Source organism: Corvus kubaryi, unplaced genomic scaffold (genome assembly GCF_017639235.1).
Source record: "Corvus kubaryi isolate FWS band 111438036 unplaced genomic scaffold, C.kubaryi_AGA036_p1.0 135, whole genome shotgun sequence".
NCBI lineage: Eukaryota > Metazoa > Chordata > Aves > Passeriformes > Corvidae > Corvus > Corvus kubaryi.
In genome coordinates, this window is record NW_024580669.1 from 3,829,755 (window position 1) to 3,852,103 (window position 22,349).

The following is a 22,349-nucleotide window of genomic DNA, read 5'->3' on the forward strand; positions in this document are numbered from 1 at the left end:
TACTGTGTATTATTGTGAATATCATTTTTTTCCTTTTTTTGTAATGCAGAGGAAGCCAAATTGAATGATTAATCTTTGACCTGTATCTGTTGGAAGCATTTGAACAACCCCTTTTAAGGAGTTCAACCTTCTCTGTAGCATGCACATAACTTTCATTAACATTAAATAGAGTTACATGTGCACACCAGGGCATAAGCTGCTAAGTAGATATTAATTGGCTAAGAAATGATCTCCTTTTTCTTCTCCTTACAGCTGGTGTTTTGGAACTCACTTTTGGATTGCTACCTCAGTAATTCTTTGAGGTTGCATTTTTTCCTTTAACTATTTAAATGACAAATTTTCTTTGAGAAATATATCAGTGCCTGCAGCCATTTTAAAGGCAGTAGAAGAGTAAAAGCGTCAATATTCAACATCAGGAGTCTACTCTGTCCCTTTCTAGGCCAATCCCTGTAAATTATCAGTATATTAAATATCACTTCGACTAGTAAGTTCAGAGCAATTATGAGTAATTGTGAGTCTGCAGTCAATATTATTTTGTATCTGTAGAAAACAGTTTGGAAGCAAACGTGTTAGTTCTTTATGTCTATTCAAAACACTCTTTCCTTCCTTTGTAGCAGTTAACCAATGAAAAATGCCAAGCTGTGAAAATAAAGCAACGTAGCAGTACAATGACTAGAATTTTATATTAAGCATACAACTGTAATGGACCACTTAGAAATAGAAATTGCTTTATTGTCATCAGAGATTGCCATTGGGAGTGGGTTCAGGATTTCCACATATCTTTAAAAAATCTATTTAATCTAGCCAGGCTGAGCTTTGTAAGCATCTCAAATCAGCCTTTAAAGAAGTACAATTCAAACTGCAAGTTTTTAATAAAACTTATATTAAAAGTGTGTCTGTGCTGTGCTTACACATAAACTTTGAGGTGTTTCAAAGTTTGGGATGATTTCAAAGTTAAGGAATATTCCTGTATCTTTTTTTTCACTTATTAATTGTGATCACAGATCATATCAAGCAACTTTGTCTTTTCCCTAAAATGTCCTGGAGCTCTCTACTGTGCTCCTGTACCTTTGGGCAAGCACAGATACTTCCACCACAGAAAAGAAATATTTTTGGGGACTGTGTTGTAAGCTTAAAAATTAGGCAGCATACTCTTTATTAGGTATCATTTAAACTGAATCCTTCACAGAAACCTTTGTCCCTGGATTTCATGTTTTCTAACGTTGCAGGTATGATAATGGAGAGAAGTTTACATCCATCCTTTTTTATGCTGAGCTTCTGTTAAACCATGCCAAGTTTAACTCTAGAATCAGGGGCATTTGTCCTTCTGATGCATTTCTATCTTGGTCTTGTATTTATTTTTCATTTCTCTTTGCTTATGTTAAATGAGTGCTGGCTGGTACTATCAGGCCCTGACAGTCCTATAGGCGTAAATATAAAGAAGGCAGAGCTGATTATTTTTCCCCTTGGGGGCTGCCCTTTGGCCTGCATGCAGTTCTTTTAAAAATAGCTCCACTCTGCCTGATGCTCTTATTATCACAGATGCAATTCCCAACACAACTGTCCACATCAGAAGTGAAGTCTCTCTGTTGAAAAGCAGCAGAGATGCTGCATCTCCACTTTCTTCTGTTCAGACAGGTTTCTTCCACAAGGCTGTGTGGGAAGGCTTTGTGGGTTTTTGTTTTGGTTGGTTTCTGTGTTTTTGATTGTGCTTGTCGTACAAGAGAAAAAGCTGAGGGCAAGATGCTGGTGAGCCTGGAATATATGTGTATGAAATGGATATTCTGCTTCCCTAGGTCTGTTCAGAGAGCATTGGCAGGCTGGTGACACTTCCATTTATAATTCTAAAACAAAAAAAGAAAGGGGAACAACAAAACTTACCTGGTAGCTAAAACATATTGTTGGGAACATTTCTCCTATAGACTCCTACTAGCTCAGACAAGTTATTTAGAGTCCCTACTTCAGTTTAAGCCTTTAATACAATGGACATCTGCTAATCTCCAAACCAGAAAGTCTCACTGTAATCACCAGGAGGGTTGCTATATGCAAGTGACATGAGCTGCTCCCAAAAGTTGACAGAAATTTATTGAAGACTTGAGAGAAAGGGTGGTTTCATCCATCTGTAAACAGTGGGATGGTCAGGCTCACCACTGTAAGCTAAAATTTGGTGGTTCTGCCTCATTCTGGGACATATTATGCACCCCATTTTTAATAGAGATTAAGGGAGACTCATAAATCTCATATGAATGCTACTTTAAGTTTCTGATACCACTGACCTAGTAATCAAAACCTGCATCATGTTTTAAAACATAGCACAGGTTTCACATCTATTTAGTAGTTTATGCCAAAGGCACTATCCACATGCTTTAACACCTACCACAAAGCTATCTCGGGAGAAGCCCTGCTTCAATGATTTTCCAGCTTGGTACAGAGTTGGAAAAGGAGAGTGGTTGATTAACTTCTCAGCTCCTAGAGAAAAGATGTCAGGTGACTGAACAGTCAATTGGAAATTATTTGGACTCAGATTTTGAGACTGTTTTTTTCCTAGAGGTTTCTCCACAAATTACAGGAACTGACAGTTTGAGATTTAAGCCAAAGCCTGAAGAGTAAAAAATCAAGTAAATTTGAGTGAGTGCTGGGTTGATGTTTATAATTGTATACAGTGCAACGACACTGTACAGGCTGTTTCTATGTAGGACATTTTGATGTTTAACTTTCGTGAATCATGAGGAGATCCTTAGATAAAAGGTAAAACGTAGTATTCCAGAAGGCCTCAGGCATAAAAGCACCATTAATAATTTAACACTAAAAATATGGTTACTCTAGACGCTGTCAGATACTTCCATGGTACAAATACCTACAGAGATAGGTACCATAACATTGACTGAATAATTCATTTGATGAATTTCTCTATATTTTTGAATACATTTGACAATGTCTTTCATTATTCACCTAACTTGTGCACCACTGTTAAACTATTGTTTCATGGATGCAAAACTTGTTTACTTTACAAAGAGTTTATTTTCACTGAAGAAAAGTAAGAAGTTGCTTTGCAATCCCATCTAATATCACCACCAGTGAACAGCTTTCACTTTACTAGGAAAGGTGTTCAGAGAATGTGAAACACTTATTCGAACTTTACATTAAGGGATACAAACTATTATAGGTATTTTGCCAAGTCTTCTTGGTGAAGACTTTAGTCCAAGACCTAGCCCAGAATGTAATTCAGAGATTCCAAAATAGAAGAATGAGGTATCTCCATCATTCTGGTGATGGAAACTGTGGTCTTACAACAAGGCAGCTCTCAATATATCCTAATCAGGTTGTGGCTTTCAATAACTTCAGTACACACCATGAATTGAAGACCTGACCTCGTTAACACTCAGATATTCAGAGCTGATGTTGAAAATTCACTCTGGTCCATCATACAGAAACAATTTGGCATGGGATGTTAGCATACAGCTTCATTGTGTGAGGATTTCTGCAACCTCGCTCTGACCATGTAAGGTTTGTAGCACTGGTCCTACTCTCAGATGAAAGGCAGCACATGCAAGGGCAATGTGAAGTGTTATATATAAATGTTTATGAATTTTTTTTCTGTTGGAATTTTAGGGTGAAGCCTGATAGGTCAAGGTTTGCTATTTACTTGTAAAAGAAAAAGACCCTAACAGAGAGAGTTGGCCAATTCTAACATCTGCTGTACAGATAAGAATTTATATAACAGCTCCCAATCTTTCCTGCTACAATCTTGTCTGTAAACAAACAAGACATTTACTAGACAAAAAACAGGCACAAGCTGATAAAATGAGTTCTCAAAGTTATAAAAAAGGTTACCAAAAAAGGTTTCTTTCTGGGATAGGTTTGGATCTCAGATCTCCCAGTGTACGTTTTAATGTTACAAATGCATCCTTTTTTGCTGAAGATTTGGCCTAGCTGAAAGAGATCAAAAGCCCTTAGTAATGAGCATGGTGAGGCTGAAGATTTCTTCATGGAAAATTGTCAAATAATCAGTAAGCACTGGTATTCAAATATGCTGTCATTAACATATCCTCTTAACTGGAGTTACATTGTTTTATTTATTAATGGAATAAAGAAACGATTTGACTAACTTGTTTTTGCTTCTTTCCACAGATGATCATATATTTAAGGTAAAGGAGACCTTATTTTTTAACAGATCAAAGCATTTGTTTTACTTCTTAATTCCTTAGTACTGGCTCTCCCAAGGCCCATGTTGCTATGAACTAATGAAAATTACATCAGGAAATCCAACGGGCTCAGTAAACACTGAATATTAATTCAAGATGGTTTTAGAAATGCATAAACAGCATCAGACCCAAAATCCAGAACAGAAGAAAATAACAATGTTAAATTAACATGTCAGAATTTTATGGGCAGTGTTGTTTTGGCCATAAAAATACATTTTTTCTTGGCATGTTGAGTGATCATGTTGTTCTATCATAATACATGATTTCTAAATCATTGAGCAATATCCTTTCTTCCCCCACATTTTACCCAGGACTTGCTCAGATTGCTTACTGCTGCTTCTTCCGTGTTGTCCAATCCACTTGCTCTAGAAATACCAATGAAATCTATGTTTTTGAGAAGTACTAGAATTTTGTGGTCAGAGACTCAGAACAGGGTACAGGGAACCTACAGCAACTCTCCAGGTTTTTTTTGCTTTGCTTCTGTGTGGCTTTTGTTTTACCTACTGAGCTGTCTCTATTTACACCCGTGGAGTTTCTCACTTTTGTCCTTCAGATTCTCTCCCCCATCTCACCAGGGCAAGTGTCTGTGTGGGACTGAGTTGCCAGGTGGAATTAATCCACAACAATAAGGCACTCTGATTAAGTCATAGCTTTGATGTTGCTCACCTATGAATGTTTTCTTCTGCTTTGGTCCTTTCTCAGTAATGGACAGTTTAGGTAAAGTTGTTTCTATACTTCAGCTAACACAAGAAAATCACACCATCAGCTGTTTCCTCCTAGAAAAATTATTCCAGATCAGGTCAGATCTACAAACAACTTCATTTGTGAAAGTCAAAACAATTATCATTCAGCTAGAGACCTAACCAATCTACAGGTCACAAAGAGGAAAGAATGTCATTGACAGAAGTTTCTACATCATCAGTAAAACACCTTGATTTTCAAAATATTTGTGCTGGTATCAACATATACTTTAGTGAGTCTGACACTACTTAGATATCTTGTGTGACTCTGAAGAAACTGTGAACCCTTCAGCTGGAATTCTGAATGCCAAGCTGGACACTTCTGAGCAAAATGTCCAATATTGTCTTCCAAAGGCCTGACCAACATTCAAATTTGTTCTGCATTATCTTTAGGAGACAGAAGCAGGTTGTCTGAATATTGAAATGAATAAGAAGAGTGCACTGGCATGCAGCTTTCTTTACTTTTCCCATGTATGATTGCGTATTTTAATATTCACCTCGGGAACTTTTCTTATGCAAGACATGATATCATAAAACATGGTTCTGAAATATTGAGATCCTGGTATACCGGCAAATGCACAAACTGTTAATAAAATACTCCGTGTTAGAGGGTGGGAAAGGAAATCATGCTGTGTGAGCAGCAATTTCCCTAAATGTAAAAGACCTGGTGATACCCACAGGCTCATCAGGTGGTAGCAGTAGATACCAGTAGTCATTCTCCAGAGTGTGCAGCTACTTTCCTTGATATTCTAGAGATGAAAAAGGCAATTTAAATATTTTATACTCTCTGCCCTCGATTGATGCCTAGAATTGCTCTAGCAGCCCACAGATGAACTCCTGCTATCTCACAGCTCACTGGAGACATTCATACAAATGCCTTTTGAAACCACCAACAATTGCCCAATTGCCCAATGTGACAATCAGAGCTCCTCAAGCCACAGGTTCCACTTTGCAGGATGGAAAAGAAGCATGATGTACTCTGACAGAAAAGTAACATCTTTTTCTTTCTCTATTAGCCTTCCTTTTGCAGAGGCTGGAAGACACATGATGCTTCCAGGGTCTATTGACAACAAAAGCAGCTTGATACAGAGTTGTGCTCAGTTTCTCTAGAAATATAAGTTCAGACTCAATATTAATGGTTGTCTCAGTTATACACCTGGGTGTTTTCTGACAGAAGGTATTCTTAGAACAATAGTTTCTCCACTTATTTTATAAATACATTTAATTTAATATGTGTTATACTGTCAGCAACAAGTTTTGTGTCTGGAGATGCCAAACATTAAACAACATTGCCACCCAAAACTTTTAACTAACAGGCACAGTTTAGTCTATGTTTCATGACCAGGTAAACATAACTTTTTAATAGATTATTTGTGCAGTAATTTTTCTTTCATTCCTCCCAGGCAGAGCAATAATGAATGATAAAACCAATTTGCAGTAACAAAATAATTTGGTGAAATTCAGAAATGGATACCTGCTAGAAGTGGTTCTGGGATTTAAATACTAATACCAATTAACTGAAAAGTTCTTGCTTTAATTGAATAATTTTTCTCAAGAAAGGGTTCATTCTGATATTTTTATCCTTCAAATGCAGATGTAATGGACATTTTTCTGATAAGCTCAAAATCTAAGTTAAGCTATTCCTCAAATAAAACATTTTACTGTTTTTTTTTTTTTAATCTTTTTATTTTGGTTTTGACGAAAGAGTACTTTTTGTTTTGGTTTGGGTTTTTATTTTTTCCCTGAGAAATTTGAAGAGAAAGCAAATGTACTGTGCATTTTAATTCTTTTTCATGATAGCAATGTAGTACAAAAAATATCATATCTACAAACAAAGACAGAGAGAGATGTGTTAAGCTCCTGTGGCCACCTTGGGAGTCATTAGCTGATCTGATAATAAAACTGAAAATTTCTTGGTTTCTTCACACGTTTTGAGCACAAAGCTTCAGTATTTTCTTAGAATCCAGCAGTGAAATTTCTTCTGTTTTAATACAGAATCTGATCTTAAGTTATCCAAGTGATGTGTATTTTCCCAGATGAACCTTTGACAGTATTTTAAACAGAACTCATTAATTTCTATGGATGTTTAGCATTCCCAAAGCCTATTTTTTTCTTTAAAGGCATATGTGAATTTATGTAAGCCTTCTACTCACAGCAACAGTCACTGGACAGAATCCAGAGTACTTTAAATACAAAACTAAATGCCTAAATAAGTTTTTAGACAAGTTGAAAATGCTACAAATTTACTAGCATCTGCATTTTGACCAGTGGAAATCACTTATATTTTATATAAGATTTTTTCTGGCACTAAAGTTGACAGTTAAATGCTGTTAAGGCACACTAATAATTTGGAAATACTTAAAAGTACTAGTGGATTATTTAAAAATCTATATTTGTGACATCAAATATCTCTCTTTGTTTCAGACACAATGATTAAGTTAAAAACCTAGTTTTTCTATCAAATAAAGCACTCTTAGACTCCAGGGAGGTTTGGTATTTGACACGACCTATATGGAAAGAGCAATGGAAAATAAATGTCTGATTACTCTTAGTAGAGTTGAAGAACTGTTTTCCATAATCACATTATATCTGAAATCTCTCTGTGTTTTTAACTGATGAAGCTCTTTGAGAAGACTTCTGCAACAAAAATGGTTCTGTTTCTAAAGTGCGTCTTGCTCAGCAAACCAAAGATGGTAACTATATTTGGATACTGTGAGCAAATTCTCAAAGCTGGTGAACTGCTGACTTAGGATGCAGGAGAATGGGTGAACTCCGTTCTGTTTTAGCTCAAAGGAGTGCACAGGTAAGGATATAACCTATAAGCTGTTGTTCTCTGTTACTTGAAGATTCACATGATAAAAAATAAACAGAATGACAAAAGCAGTGACAGAATAATTCTTGGGTAAAAGATATCCTATATTCAAGTGTTTATACACTCTTACGGCTGAAGACATTGAATAGAATTAGTTGAGGTTTTTTTTTCCCTCTGCCAGTATGTCATACTAGCAAATAGAAATGGGCAGGATAAAAGTAACCAGTTAGATTCCAGTCCAGTATGCAAAATCTGCCAGTTTCATGTGGAAATAGAAATTGTGGCATGTTGCTGTATTTAATGTCCATACTACCAGCTACAAATTGCATCTAGTCTTGACTTGCAATGTTCTGCTTGGTTTTTAGCTGTCTGTCCTTAATACATAAGAAAAGTATAATAAGAAAAAGTAATCCATTTTAAGGTGTATCTGATAAGCTTTAGTGTTCTTGCATAGTTGTTAGTGATAGTACCCAAGCTCAAGGAGTCTTTTCTTTTTCCCATCAGATGTGCTTAAAAGAAATTTCCCTTACAATGAGAAATAGGAAATGCAGTGTTCAGTTACTCATGTATTTATTTTTTTATTTTTTAGAGTTTGGTTTTTATTCTTTTTTTTAATCACTCCTGTTTCTTTACTGCTTTGTCTAGATAAAATTTAATTCATATATCCAGGAAGCCCCTAGATTCTATTGTCAAGCTTCCTGATAACACGCTATCACTTTATTTCCTGGTTTAATCCATTTAAATAATCTCACATTAAATGTTGCACGTTTGTTGTTATGCTTTTGAAGTTGTGGCTTGAACTGTATTGTTTTCTGAAACAAACTTCTTTGTCTCAACTGAATTCCTGGGGAGTACAATCCACCGCTGGGGCTTGTCTCATTCCTAATGCTAAATAACCCCTTAGGTGTTCTTACTCCATTGTATTCCTATTTAACTTGTGCTGGAAAATAAAAGATATATGTAGATTTTAAATGGAAGTGCAGAAGAATTTTGTAGTGTGATTAGGTGATTTATTCTTGGTCTAAAGAAGATATGTAGGTTCAAAAGAAAGAGTTAGACACTTTTCCTTTGATATATTATTCCTGTAAGCACTAGTGAGGAAATAAAGGTGTTTAAATCTTAGATGGTCAAATTTGGATGAGACAAATCCCAGACATAGTACAGATGTTTCAAAGATTTAGGCACTATTGGGCTTTCTGGGTTTTCCCAGGATTGAACTGGGTTTGTACAAACCATTTTCTTCAGTGCAAAGTTAATTATGAAAAATCTTTGAATAACGGACTACCAACCAAATACTTGTTCTCCTGGACACCTCAGAAAGGAATAAACACCTGGAAACAGTACTATCACAGCTTGTGGAAAAAATGCATCCTGCAGAGCCTTTGGCATATAGATCCCTGCCCTGCTATGAGTAAGAGATGTTGCTGCCTAGTTTGTGCGTTGATCTGTACAAAATGTTTTCTCAGCCTGTTTCTTAGCGGATGGAATTGTAAAACTACTGGCACCTTCGGAACTGAATCCTGAGAGATGCAGAGCTCCACCAGTTCCCACTGCTTGTGATGAAAGCTGATGATATTTAGCAACTTGTCAGTCCTTGATCCCATCTGAGTTGCTGAGAGCTGCACAGGCAAGGGAGCATCAGGGAGCCAGGTGGGATCCATGTGGGCGCATGCAAACATCACATCCCCTCAGCAGTGAGAAACTTGAACGCTGGCCACTGGCTCGTTTCCTGCCACAGACACTTTAGCATATCATGCATGAAAAAGAGAGCAAACTGCCCTTTGTTTTGGCCCACATTGTTAAAATTCTTGGATGGAGATACGTGGATCGGATAACTCACACTGCATTCATGTGATTTTCCTGGCCTCTGCCAAACACTGGTTCAGTAATTTCTAAAGTGCTTGTGGCTTACAAAGCGAGAAGATTGACAGCCATTACAGTGCTATACCTTGCCTTTTGAGGGAGAAAAAATGTGTTACTGATGAGAATTAGAAAAATTATCTATGAAAATCATGAAACTCACACTTGATTACTATTGGCTCAAACAATATTTCTTTTCATCATGCGTAATAATGTATTAGAATTCCTGCCCCATTAAATAAGCAAGGCTATATAAAAACATACATTTATCCAGCATGAAAATTCAACTCTGCTTAGAGCTCTGCTGGTGTCTAAGTGAATTTATACTGATGACTCCAATGGCTTATCAGATCAGAATTGGCTTTTTATCCTTGTCTTCATGTTTCTGACCATGTTATCTATTTTCCAGAATTGTAAATGATTACTTCACTTCTACATCCAACACAAAGGCTATTTTATTTTTCTGAAGAAAATTTTTTTTTGCTGTCTGTCTCTGTTTTTGGTTTTTGTTTTTTTTTTTAACTTGATGCATTGTTTTTAAGAGCTCTAGGTAGCACATTATATAACAAACCCAGCTCATTATTATGCATTATCTACTGCTGCTTGCTGCAATGCAATATTTACACTTTGGCATTAAGGCAGGAGACGGCCCTCGTTATGGAGCACAGACGCTGCTGATAGATCGACACAACGGCTTTTCAGAAACATGAAGAATTGAAAATGGTTCATCTGGGGATTGCAAGTGCTATGAATTCTTTATATCTAACAGTTGGCCTGCACTGACCCAAAGGATATTAGATTTCTTAGGAGCGAATGCGCTCTGCTGAAATGTACTTAAAAAGCTCGATCTCAGCGTCCTGCAGTGGCTGCCCTCCCATCATCCCTGGCTTTTGCCAGACAGAGCTTCCTCTCCCTCTGTGCAACCCTTGCTCCCTGCCTTACACCTCCCGCTGGTTTCCTTACGTCTCCGCGTTGGCATTCTGCAGGCAGCGGGCGGGAGCGCAGAGGGGTAAGCGAGTGCGCCATTAAGAGCTGGAGGAGGTTGCTCCGAAGCCTGGATTTTATTGCCATGTCACTTGGATTGTTTTTACAGCTGGCAGGCCAGAGTGACCTTTGGCTGCCTCTTCTCATTTCTGTTGGCTCCTTCCCCATGAGTCCACGTCAAATCTGCTTCTCTTGCAGTCTTTTAAAGGGCTGCTCTGCCATTGCTGCTGCCTACGGAGCAGGAGGCTCTGACCTCAGACTGTGAAGTGGAAGGGGGAAAGCGAGTGCTGAATGGCCCAGCACTTACAGAGTCTTGCTGCTCCAACAGCATCAGGATTGAGACAGATGTAACCTGCTGCTCCTGACATGGGACACTAGTGATTCACCAAGGGGCAGGAAAGCACAGCAGGTACCGAACAGGGACATGAGGGAGGACATGAAGTGACACCTGCCTTGCACAAAGCACAAGGCAAAACCACCTTGTCATGCTAATGAGACATTTCTCTATTAATTGCTCTTTGAGGATCCCAAGGCGTTTCTCCTGTTGAGAGAAAATTGAGCATCGTGGTATCACTTTGCAGGAAGTATCAGTATCATCCCAATTTCTTTTTTCTTTTGAGCTTTTTGATGTCACTGTTGGTCAGTGAGTGCTTACCACTTATGATCATCTTAGCACTTGACAATGCTGCCAACCCAGAAGCTGTTCCCACTTTCTCTTTGCACCTTTCTATATTCTGGGTCCCCAAAACACCCCAGCCTCTGTCTTAGCAGAAGACCCTTCACAGAGACAGGAAGCAGGACAGAATTTAGTTTTCTTTTTTTCCACCTAGACCCAAGCAAATCTTTTGTTTCTGCCAACTCCTGATGAATTTAGAGACCTGCACAGATGGAAAGCAAACTTTATGTGCATTGCACTGGCCTCTGACACCATGACCCAAACTTAGGCCCTGCCTGCCTGGCTCTGCCACCACGGCTCGTTGTCCTTCCTCTCATTTCAATGGTATTTCAGAGAGGGAGATGGAGAGAGCAGGATTTGGGGGGATGAAAACTGTCAGTTGATTGAGACAATTTTTAATTAAACTGTGCATTTCACTAACTGCTCTGCGCAAAGAGCTTTATTGTAGTGTTGCTGTGGCAACCCTAACTTTGAACATCCTGACATGTGATTAAAATTTAAGATTTAAATGTTTCGTTAACTAAGAGAGATTCTTGTAGATTTTTTTTCCTTTTCATGGGCATCCACCAAAATCACTGATCCTGAAGACTGAGGATCAGATTGCCACCTCAGATTTTAGTCACTGATGGAAGGGATGGAGAGAAACAGCTGTGCAGATGACTGAAAGCCTATGAGGGAGAGATATCCTTTTCCTGACTTACAAGTGCCTGCCCCCTTCTCCCCCCTGCCCCACGTCTTCCCACTCCCTAAGGATGCTGTACCAATCAGACTTAGTAGCTTAAAAGGCCATAAAGGGAAAAATGTCAGGTATGAGCTGCTCTGCTCAGCATGACAGGAGTTCAGATAAGAACACAAAAAATACCACATGGGGTTAGACATAAGGTTCATTTAGCCTGCTAACCTTTGCCTGGCAACAGCAAGTAGCAGATGCTTAGGATATGTATAGACTTGACCTTTCTCTCACAGACCCTCCCAGCTCCTGATAACCACTACTTAGATGTGTCCTTGCAAATCTTCCCCAAATGGTGCTTTTTCCTAGTAAAGACCTTCTGAGCTAGGAGAGGCATATCCTTTCCTTTTTTTTCCCCCCCATAAGTGGCCACACTTTGTCCTTTGAAGAAGAAATGATTGCTGTTTGTATTATGATGGAATGGGATCAAGGATTCAGGGCAGCCCTGTAGGCAAACAATGAAACAGAGGCATCCTAGCTTTAAGGCAAGAAGCTTTCTCCTCTCTTTTGTTCATTCTGTGCCTTTTAAGAAAGAAAAATTTGATACAGCCTCTAATATATGTTTCTGTATAGAGGTGGGATCTGTCCTGAAATGTCCTTCACTTTTCCCCATTAATTGTCATAACAGTTTCACCCTGGAAAGCTGGGGTCATATCATCATCTCTGATTTTACCCACCAAGGGAAATGAATAGAAAAAGAGTCTCTTGCATAGGTAAACTTCCATCAGGCAGCAATCCTGAAATGAAACTTCTTGGCTCTTCATATCTCTTTCAATATCTCTCAAACACAGTTCTAATTTAAGCTATTTAGGAATAGGATACAGTGGAAAGGTGTTACTTGTTAAATAGGAGACTTACTCATCCCTTATATGCTGGATTTCTCCTTTCCTCCATCCAACAATAGATGTTCATTCGGTTTTCCCTTTTATTTACAGGAAAAGAGATGAAAACTCACAGGAGATCTAAGCATTTGTGCAACATAGGAGCAACACATAATTTCCTGACCTGCTGGACAATTAGTTTATGCCCTGAAGTGTGATATTTGATTACCATTCCTTACAGATTTAGTTTGTGGTGCTAATAGCCTTAAAATTATTGAGTTTCTTATTAGATGCAGTCGCAGAATTTGTCTCAATGGTTTTCAGTTGCAGGGAATTATCCAGATATGCTTCTTGGTGTGTTCCAAACTTGCTCTCTTTTGCCTTTCCAGGACCATTCATTCATCAGGACTGCAACAAGAAGAGAGAAAATTTACTCTAACATGAATAATTTTGAACAGCTCAAACATGGCAGAATTGTTTGTTTACTTATCTTTTTTCTACTGTAATCTGTATGTTTATTTTAAAACCCTCTCACATTTAGAGATTGATGAGAACTGTAACTTAAGATGTATTTTACAGGTTTTCTCAATTCTGAATTGGACAAAATCTTATAAAATATGAATGACTGTACACCCATACAGAAGATAAACTTTGGTAAATATAACTATTTTATACCATGTCTCCTGCCAGTCTGGAGTGTGCAAAGGTTAAAAAAAAGTATTAGGAGTAATAGTAGGGTTTTTTTATTAAAGAAGAGGTATATTAAAAAGGGATGTGACATTTATTATTTTAACTCTATAGTTGAGATACTCTTTTGACAACCATCTCTTTTCTCATTCTATTTAACTAATTATAGTCTAGAATTACATTTTTTAAAAGGTGAGATTTTCCTTATACTTTTTTTTCCATCAGATCAATCTTGTTTTCAAAATTAGAGTTTAAAATTGCCCAGTAAGTTTTCTTCTCTGTTCTGAGTACTTTACCTCAAGTTTTTTAATATAACTAAATAATGATGTCAAAGTTCTGTAGACAATAACTCAAGAGGAAAGTAAATAATTATAAGATAAGCACTAAATGAAGAAAAAAAACACAAAGCAGAGTTTCAATAGGTCCACAATTTTCTTTGGCAGCGTTAATGGAAAATATTCTCCAGGTTGAAAAGTAAAAATTGCTCCCCGATTTTAAATCTTTTCATTCTGGAGCAATGGAAAGGATCAAAACATCTGTTTTGGGTACCCTAATGCCTAAGTAAGAAGCTCTTGGCCTCATCTTGTCATATTGTTAATTACTGCTTGGAATATAATAATACAAGTCTCCTACAGGATAAATAAACTGGGTCTGCCAAGAAGAAACATCACTGAGTCACAGAATGGTTTGCATTGAAAGGAACATTAAAATTCATCTAGTTTCAACCTCCCTGCCATGGGCAGGGACACCTGCAAGTAGACCACGTTGATCCAAACCCCATACAACCTGGCCTTGAACACTTCCAGGGATGGAGCATCCACAAGATCTCTAAGCAAACTGTACCCATGCCTAGCCATCCTCCCATTAAAGAAATTTTTCATAATATCTAATCTAAACTTACATTCTTTAACTTTAAAGCCATTCACCCTTTTCCTATCTGTCCATGCCTTTGTAAAATGTCCCTCTTCAGCTTTCCTGTAGGCCCTCTTTAGGCAGTGGCATAAAGATTTCATTCATTCCTTTCATTTGAGATTAAGTGATGCCTCTCAATCAAAAGAAAGGCTTCCGTGGAGCCAGATTCCTTGATCATGGGTAAAAGAAAGAAAAAAAAATCAGAAGAAAACTGCTCACATAATTAAGCAGTTGATGCATGTCTTCATATATTTGAATGTGATGTGCATATAGGCTATTTTCTGCCCTGGGGTTCTGTCAGGATATGTCCTTGTTTAGAAACAATCTTAAAAGGAAAATATGAGATTTTTCACATCATCCCCTAAGCAAGGGCTGAAAGAAGAGCACCAAATATTGTAGGTCTGACAAAATTACTCTCCAATATCTGTTTTAAACAATACATGCCTTAAGCTTTGTAGCCATTAAAGAAGAACAAGTGGTTCTTGCTCTTTGGACACCTGAGGTGCAAAAAGAAGACTTATTATTTAGGGAAAAAATGTATTATTGAAGACAACCCACATATTTTTTTACATTATACTACCAAAATATGGGTTTTCACTTTTTTTGCTGTTTCAAAGTTTGCATCCCCCTCTACAAATGTTTTCAATTACTTCATATATTTTCAAACACGAGACTTTTTTCCTCTATTTTTGTGATGTTGTTAAATTCAATGCCGTTTAACTGCATTTTATACGCCAGAGGTGGGAATTAAATAATTTCTCAGAGATGTAAGGGAAGCTGGAACTTTCCCCAATTGCCTGCCTTCTTTTCTTTTTTTGCATGTCTGAGTTTTGACATTTTCCCTGGTGACGGTTGCTATGCTATTCCTCAGCACATTGGCTGGGGATCCTGCAATGCCTAAGGTGCTAAGGCATGTTTTGTACAGAAAATAACCTTTTTTTCTTCCTTGTTTGTTTTTTTTTTTTTTTTTAAGGCTTCTTGGAACAGGACATCAGTTAGAATTTCTTCCCTAGAAATGATGTCAAACTTCTCATCAACACGCTGCAGAGTCAAAGGCACAGAAAGTTACTAATGGCAAAAGACATTTTGTGCAGAGACATCCTGCCTGTTGTCTTCAAGAGGGACATAATATTCATCAGGTTCAATTAAATGCCTGATTTATTATAGCCAATATCTCCCTGCTGGGCAGGGTTGTGAAATGCAGGAAAAATCTTTGCATTTCACAATCTCTAGGTGTGCCACTCCCACAGGCACAAGGATGTGTATGAATGTTGTCTTCCTAGTAGCTTGCAAACCCAGTTTAACATCTGGGATCCCAAAATTGTCTTATGCAAAGTATAAATCAGGGGGAATTTATTTTCTCCTTGTCCATTTCCATTTAACTGTGAATTTCACTTGTATGTGCAAATAGCAAGACAAAAATCTCTTTTCACAGGTGGCCCTTTATCACTTGTCGTTTGTCTCCTCTCCGAGCTCAGCCTGTTTTGTGAGCACCTGAACTGCCTTATGAAAAAGTAATAATAAAAAAAGGAATCAGCACTGTCTGTCCTGGATTTTGTGAACTCTGGCAGGCTCAGGCCTCCAGGAGGAGTTGTGGGCAGGTAAAACTGACAGCAGGCTATAGCTGAGTGTGTGGCAACCACCAGGATCAGCTCCCACCAGGCCTGACACACGTTGTCACCCCTGTTGCAGCAGCAATAAAGGATGCACAGGCTGGCGGAGAGATCCTTCCAGGGCACACACCAAGGAGGGCACGCTGAGAGCCCCGTGTTTGGTTAGAGCCCATCACCAACTTATATTCCTGAGTCAAGCTGTATGAAAAATTGAGTTTTTTTTTTTTAGAGTCAGCTGCCAAGTTGGGAAAAACAGTGATGGTAGTGACAGAACAACAAAAACAACTACAAAATTTGAGCTAAGTGTAAAACTTGGTGGGGGGGCGGGAGGTAGGGAGGGGATGGAGGAGAGAGGGAAGGGTTTATTTCTGAAATAAGATGCGTAATTTTGCTCAACCCAAAATTAAAAATTCTCTTACAGGCACGTGTGAAGAGAAAAAAAAGAAAAAAAATCACCAGGGCAACACCATCAGCCATTGTTTCCTCAGTACCTTCAGAATTTAGCACATTTAACCCTGGATGCCAGACTTCTCTGTGTCTGAGCAGGTCTGAACCCATTTGTACCTTTGGTGATGCTGCTGAACTCACATGGTTCTGTGTGATCCTCACAATATCCCTGAATCATATTGTTCCACCAAAAGACTACACAAGCCAAATTTGCTAAGGTAGCTAAAACAATCAAATAAAACAGAAATCAAATGTAGGAGTTATCATAAACTGTTTATCTAGGGCTAGTTTTCAACTAGAGAGGACAGGAAAGGAAATAAATTAATTCTTCTCTTTAAGCATTCAGTTATTCATTTGCTGCCTTTTTTCCCCCCTTTATTTTTTCGTTTCATCCGAACAGGATTTATCCGTATGTCTGGAGTGGTGAACTTGATTGGAAGCGAAATTTTCCAAACTGCATAGAAGAATATTAATTGTTGCAGCCAGCCTGCTTGCAGAACCCAGGCTCTGATAATCCTGTCCCCTCTGTTCATATCCCTGACTGATGAATGTCTCTGCCTGGTGTTTAGATACTCCTGTTGAGATGTCATACTATTTAAATAGATATAAAAGCACAGAAATGATCCCAGGGAAAGCCCCATCCTGAGAAGAGGGTAAAGCATCAGTGAAGGCATTTTACACAAATTCACATTAAGGGCTTTGTCACGGTTTACCAGGTGCTGCTTGTACTGGTTTTCCACCATCTGAAATGAATCTGCCCCACTAGGGTGGAACATTTAAATCTGTGCAAGATCATCCCTTTTGTCATTATGAACTGAGAAAAAAAATTACACTGCTCTGTGTTGCATAGAAATATGTTGAAGTGATAAATTCTATTCTGAGCAATCATGGAATATTTCTTTAAATTCTATACTTGATGGCTCACTAGAGCTTTTTTCTTTTTTTTTTTTTTTAATAAGGATCATCATATCAGTCTCTATTTATAGTTTATATCCATAATCTGAAAGAAGTTGTTTATATAGAAGTTCATGCAGATAGGTTTGGGTTTTTTTAGCTATGATAACATGAAGTTTGTGTTGTATCTAAGAGAAAAAGATTACAAGTTTATCATCTTTTATACAAATATGGAATTTTTTACTGACTTCCATTGTTTTTTCAGCAACAAACACCATTCCATTATACTTTGTCAGGAATCCTTGATTATGATATTTATTTTTTTAGACACTAAAAACAGAACCAAAATCAACAACCTATCAACTGAAATCTATGAAAGACCTGTAAACCAACACATCTGTTTCCATGAACACATCCAAAACACATCATGAAAAATTGTGTTATCCAGCCATATGCTTGGACACCAATATTTTTACTTTGAGAAGAACACTCATGATACCTACCTAAATAATTAAAAGGGGAATTTTATCCGACAAGGCACTTTTCCAGGGGAACAGATTCTTGTGAAAGGAACATTCAAATATATCAGCAGAATTACTTCCATACGTCACAGGCTCAGTGTGTTACAGACCATCCTACACTGGAAATTGGGGGTGAAATTGATGACCAGTATGATTAAATGACTTGTTTAATTATACATTAGACTTATATGGGTAAATCATATCTGCTCAGAGCTCTTCCAACCATTCATAGTATGCAAATTTCTAAACTCATCAGAAAAACCTCCCTGTAGGCCACAAACATGACAAAGGGATTTAGATCATAGCAAGGAAAAAGTTTAAACTGTAGTAAAGCATCTCCAGTACAACCACAGTAAATAATTCCACAGTGGACTCATAAAGCCTTTGATCTTTCATTTGTCTTTTTGCAGAACATATTATACTTCATGAATTTCACCAAATGTCTTATTTGTGAAATGAAAACACAAGAATGAGCCATGTAAACAATAAATAGTGGACAAAACCACCTCCAGTCAGAGAGATTCTCTCTCCTACAAAACAGTTGCTCACTACTATTTTAATCATGAAAAGCAAAGAATACGTACAAAGCCTTCTGAACCTCAGTCTGAGAACTAAAACTCATGTCCTGATTGATTACCAAAAACCTGGATTAAATCAGCCATGACTTTGTGATACATTATAATATTTCTGCCATTGGCCATCAATATCTATGTGTTCCTCAACAACATTCCTTCCATTCCTCGGTACCAATCACCTTTTCCAGAGTTATGACCTGATACTTATTTAATTAAGCTAATAATTTGGTTTTAGTTTTAATTCAGCTTTAGAACCCACTTCTTTGTGTTCAAAAACATGCTTGCCTTTTTGTCTACATTAGTCGAATAAAATGTTGCTATCTTATAACTCTACAATTAAAAATTTTGTATATATTCTACTTTTTAAAAAATGTTAATAGTTCTTCTGATTCATTTTTTTATCCTTTTGATGCATTAACATTTTTTTAGTGAAGTAGTTCATTGAAAAAAAGTTAAAAAAACCACTTGCCGAAACCCCTAATTCTGTCTATGTTTTTTTTCAGATTCACCTGAAAGTCCACATCTTTCTGTAGTTTTTCATTCAGAAAGAAAATCTTAGAAAGAAACTTTAACCAAAATCCATTTTTTGGAGAAGGAATGTATATTTTTTCTAAAGCACTTATGGAAAATTTCAGGATCTGCAGGATTCCTTAAAGTAATTATCTAATGATGTCCAGAAAGGTCAGTGGGTGATATGTAATTAAAGGCGATGATCAAGAGAAGGGCTGTTTTACTTTACCATGGTTCCTATCACCTTCTTTACCCAACAGCATTGCAGTGTGGACAATTCAATATTTGTCAAGATGACTCCCGCTCTGACCCTGAGTATTTTCAGATGTGTTGGATTCTTAGCTGAGATCAACCCAGCTGTTAATATATCTCTGTTGGAGTAAGGAAGCTGGATAGAAAATGAACTAGAGACACCATAGGAAGACCCAGCAATGCTTAGATTAGGTATCTCCTTGTTGATAAGCTTTCAATTTCTAAATCCAAATTTCCTAACAGAGACTGATTGCGTGAGATTCCATACCCAGAATTTCCACATACTGTGCAGAGACTAAATATCAAAGGTCTCTGAACTGTGAGTGATATTTACCCACAGTGTACGTGCCATTAACAAGTGGATACGAAAAGATTGATCTTGGCTCTGACTTTAAGAAAAGATCTGGCAATTTGTGTGTGTACAAATTTTGTTACCAGCAGATAAATGTAAAATGCTGGAGCTTCAAATTTAGAGTCACATGCATCATATTAATTCTGATCATAGCAAATTGTTTCAGATTGATCAAATTGTTGCTGTTGCTCTTTTGCTTATGATCACACTTTGTTTTGGATCATATGAAATGTTTTTGTAAGAAATAGCTTTTCTAAGCTATTTTTCAGTAGCAAATGTGCCAATCAAGGCTAAAGCCTTAAAAGATATCTCTAAGCAAGTGGATGCATTGTTGAACAGTCTAATCACTCACGTACCATCTGCAGTTACTTCTAACTCCAATTCTTGCCCATTTCTGCCTGAAACAGAGCAGCAATAAGAAATTGAGTCGCTTGCTTGAAAAAGATGTGTGTTGCTGCATTTGGGTCAAATGATAGCATAGCTAATATTAAAATCCCAGTCCTTTCTGGAAACTGTAAGTTATTTAGGAGTAAGTCTTCAGTCCTTCTAGAGAGGTCACCCACCTGCAGTTTGATAGCACATTTTGGTTTCACTCTCTGATTCATGTCCTCTAAACCATTTTCACAAGAGGATAATTTCTTCACTGAAAAGGCATCCAAGCATTGGAATAGGCTGCCCAGGGAAGTGGTGCAATCACCATCCCTGGAAATATTAAAAAAACATATCAGTGTGGCACTTGGAGACATGGTTTAACAATGGACTATGTAGTGTGCATTAATGAGGGGACTCAGTGATCTTATAGGTCTTTTTAGTTCTTAATGATTCCATTATTCTATGATTTCCGCATCAGCAATGGAGAGAAAATAATCTCAGAAACCCGGTAAAAATACTGCTGAGAAGCCCTTGTTGACATGGTCTCCATTCCAGCTTACCACACAGATTCCAGTGAAAAGGCTTGTGCCTTTTCACAAGCACCTTCTCCTTCACAAAGATGACACCATCTCCCACTTTATTAAGTTTCAGAAACTCTGGAGAAAACCACCTGAATGCCTATAAAAAAATTTCCCCAAGAAAAACCCCTTCACTCCGTTCAATGTAAATATGCATATTTGCAAAGTTTTCAATAAATATAGGAGTCACCAAAATTACTTTGCTAAATTTTACTAGGAATACTAGCAAAAGTCAGCCATTCCATCTGCTGCCTCCCCGCTCCCCAAACACCTGCACTCAACCTGTTCATCTTTGGCTCAAAATCTGCATGACCCATGCTGGACCTGGGAGGGCAGGGCTGTGCCCTTAATCACACCATCATCCATTCCACAGCTTACACTTACCTGTTGTGTTGAAAGATCACATGCTGTCTTGCTGGAAATCAGAGCTCTTGTACAATGTGCAATTACTGCGGGCAGGTGTAAAGTTTCAGGTCTTTTTATTCTTGGTAAAGTTGCATTTCTTAGTTCTTTGCTGTCCCCAAATTCCCTGTGCATTCAGTCAGACATTTGTAAAGGCAAGAGGAGGGTAGTCGAGCTTCTCAAATTATCTACTTTTGCATGTGTGTATATGAGAGTAGAAATAATTATAAAAATTATATATACAGAGAAGAAAGTATTGCAGATGCAGTTTAGAATACCTTAGAACAAACACTGGTGAGCAAGAAACACACCACAATTACTGATTTTATTTTATTGGATAAGGAAAAATGATGAATTTTCCTCTTCTAGCAGGTGGCAATAGCTTGTTGAATACTGAAATGGATTGAATTTCAAGATATGGCTGCACATTATTATCCTTTATCACTGTCATATTCAAGCCTGGAAGATTTCATTCACTAAATGAAAACCACATTGGAAGATGCCATTTTATTTGGGAATAGGTTTATACATTCAAAATTATCCTTGGCACTCCAGTGTTAATACCCCTCCAGTGATAATTTTAAATTTTATTGGTGGAAGATGGAGGGATTAAAACTTCCAAGGATGTCAATCATTACAGCAACCCTCTCCCCTGCTTGTGTCATTCACTGTAGCAGCAGAGGCTGCAGATTTTGTGGTTTATGACATACATCTGGAATGGTACACTCCTCAGTATATTAATTATGCATCTCAATATTTGTCTTGTACGATTATTTTTTCCTTCAGCTAAAAATAATTTAATCACACATTAAAGTCACGAAAATTCCATCTCTTTTGCAGACTAGATTCTTCAGATTTATAACCTCTTTACCTCACTTCAGTTTGTTTTGAGATTTTGAGATTGGCCTTATTTATTACACAGTCTATAAAGTAGAATTATTCTAAACCACTCCTGTGGAACCATGAAAATGAAACTTTGGATAGGCAAGAGCATTTTTATGTCTTTTAATTAGAGCTTATGTTGAAACTTCGAATGCTATGGCAAAATGTTCATTGAACAGCCTTTACTGAAGCTGCCTACAAAGGACAGAATATCAGCTGTGTCAAGATAAGATGTCACAGCTTTTGAGCGGTTTTGAATGACAATATCAATATTCAAAATCTTTAGCTCTTACTTAGTCAGGAATTCTGTTGCTTTATCCCCATTTTCCAGCCTGGCAAGTTGAAGGGAGCTGAGTGTTGGGATTGGTGTATTTGCTCCCTTTCTACAGCTACTTGGTGGCAACACAGCCATGAATCTGTCCAGGATTTATTTACAGGCTGTCAATCTAAAGTCAGGCAACTGGGAAAAATTAACCCACATTCATCCAGCAAGTCCCTCATGACTCAGAAAGTTTGGTTCTCAT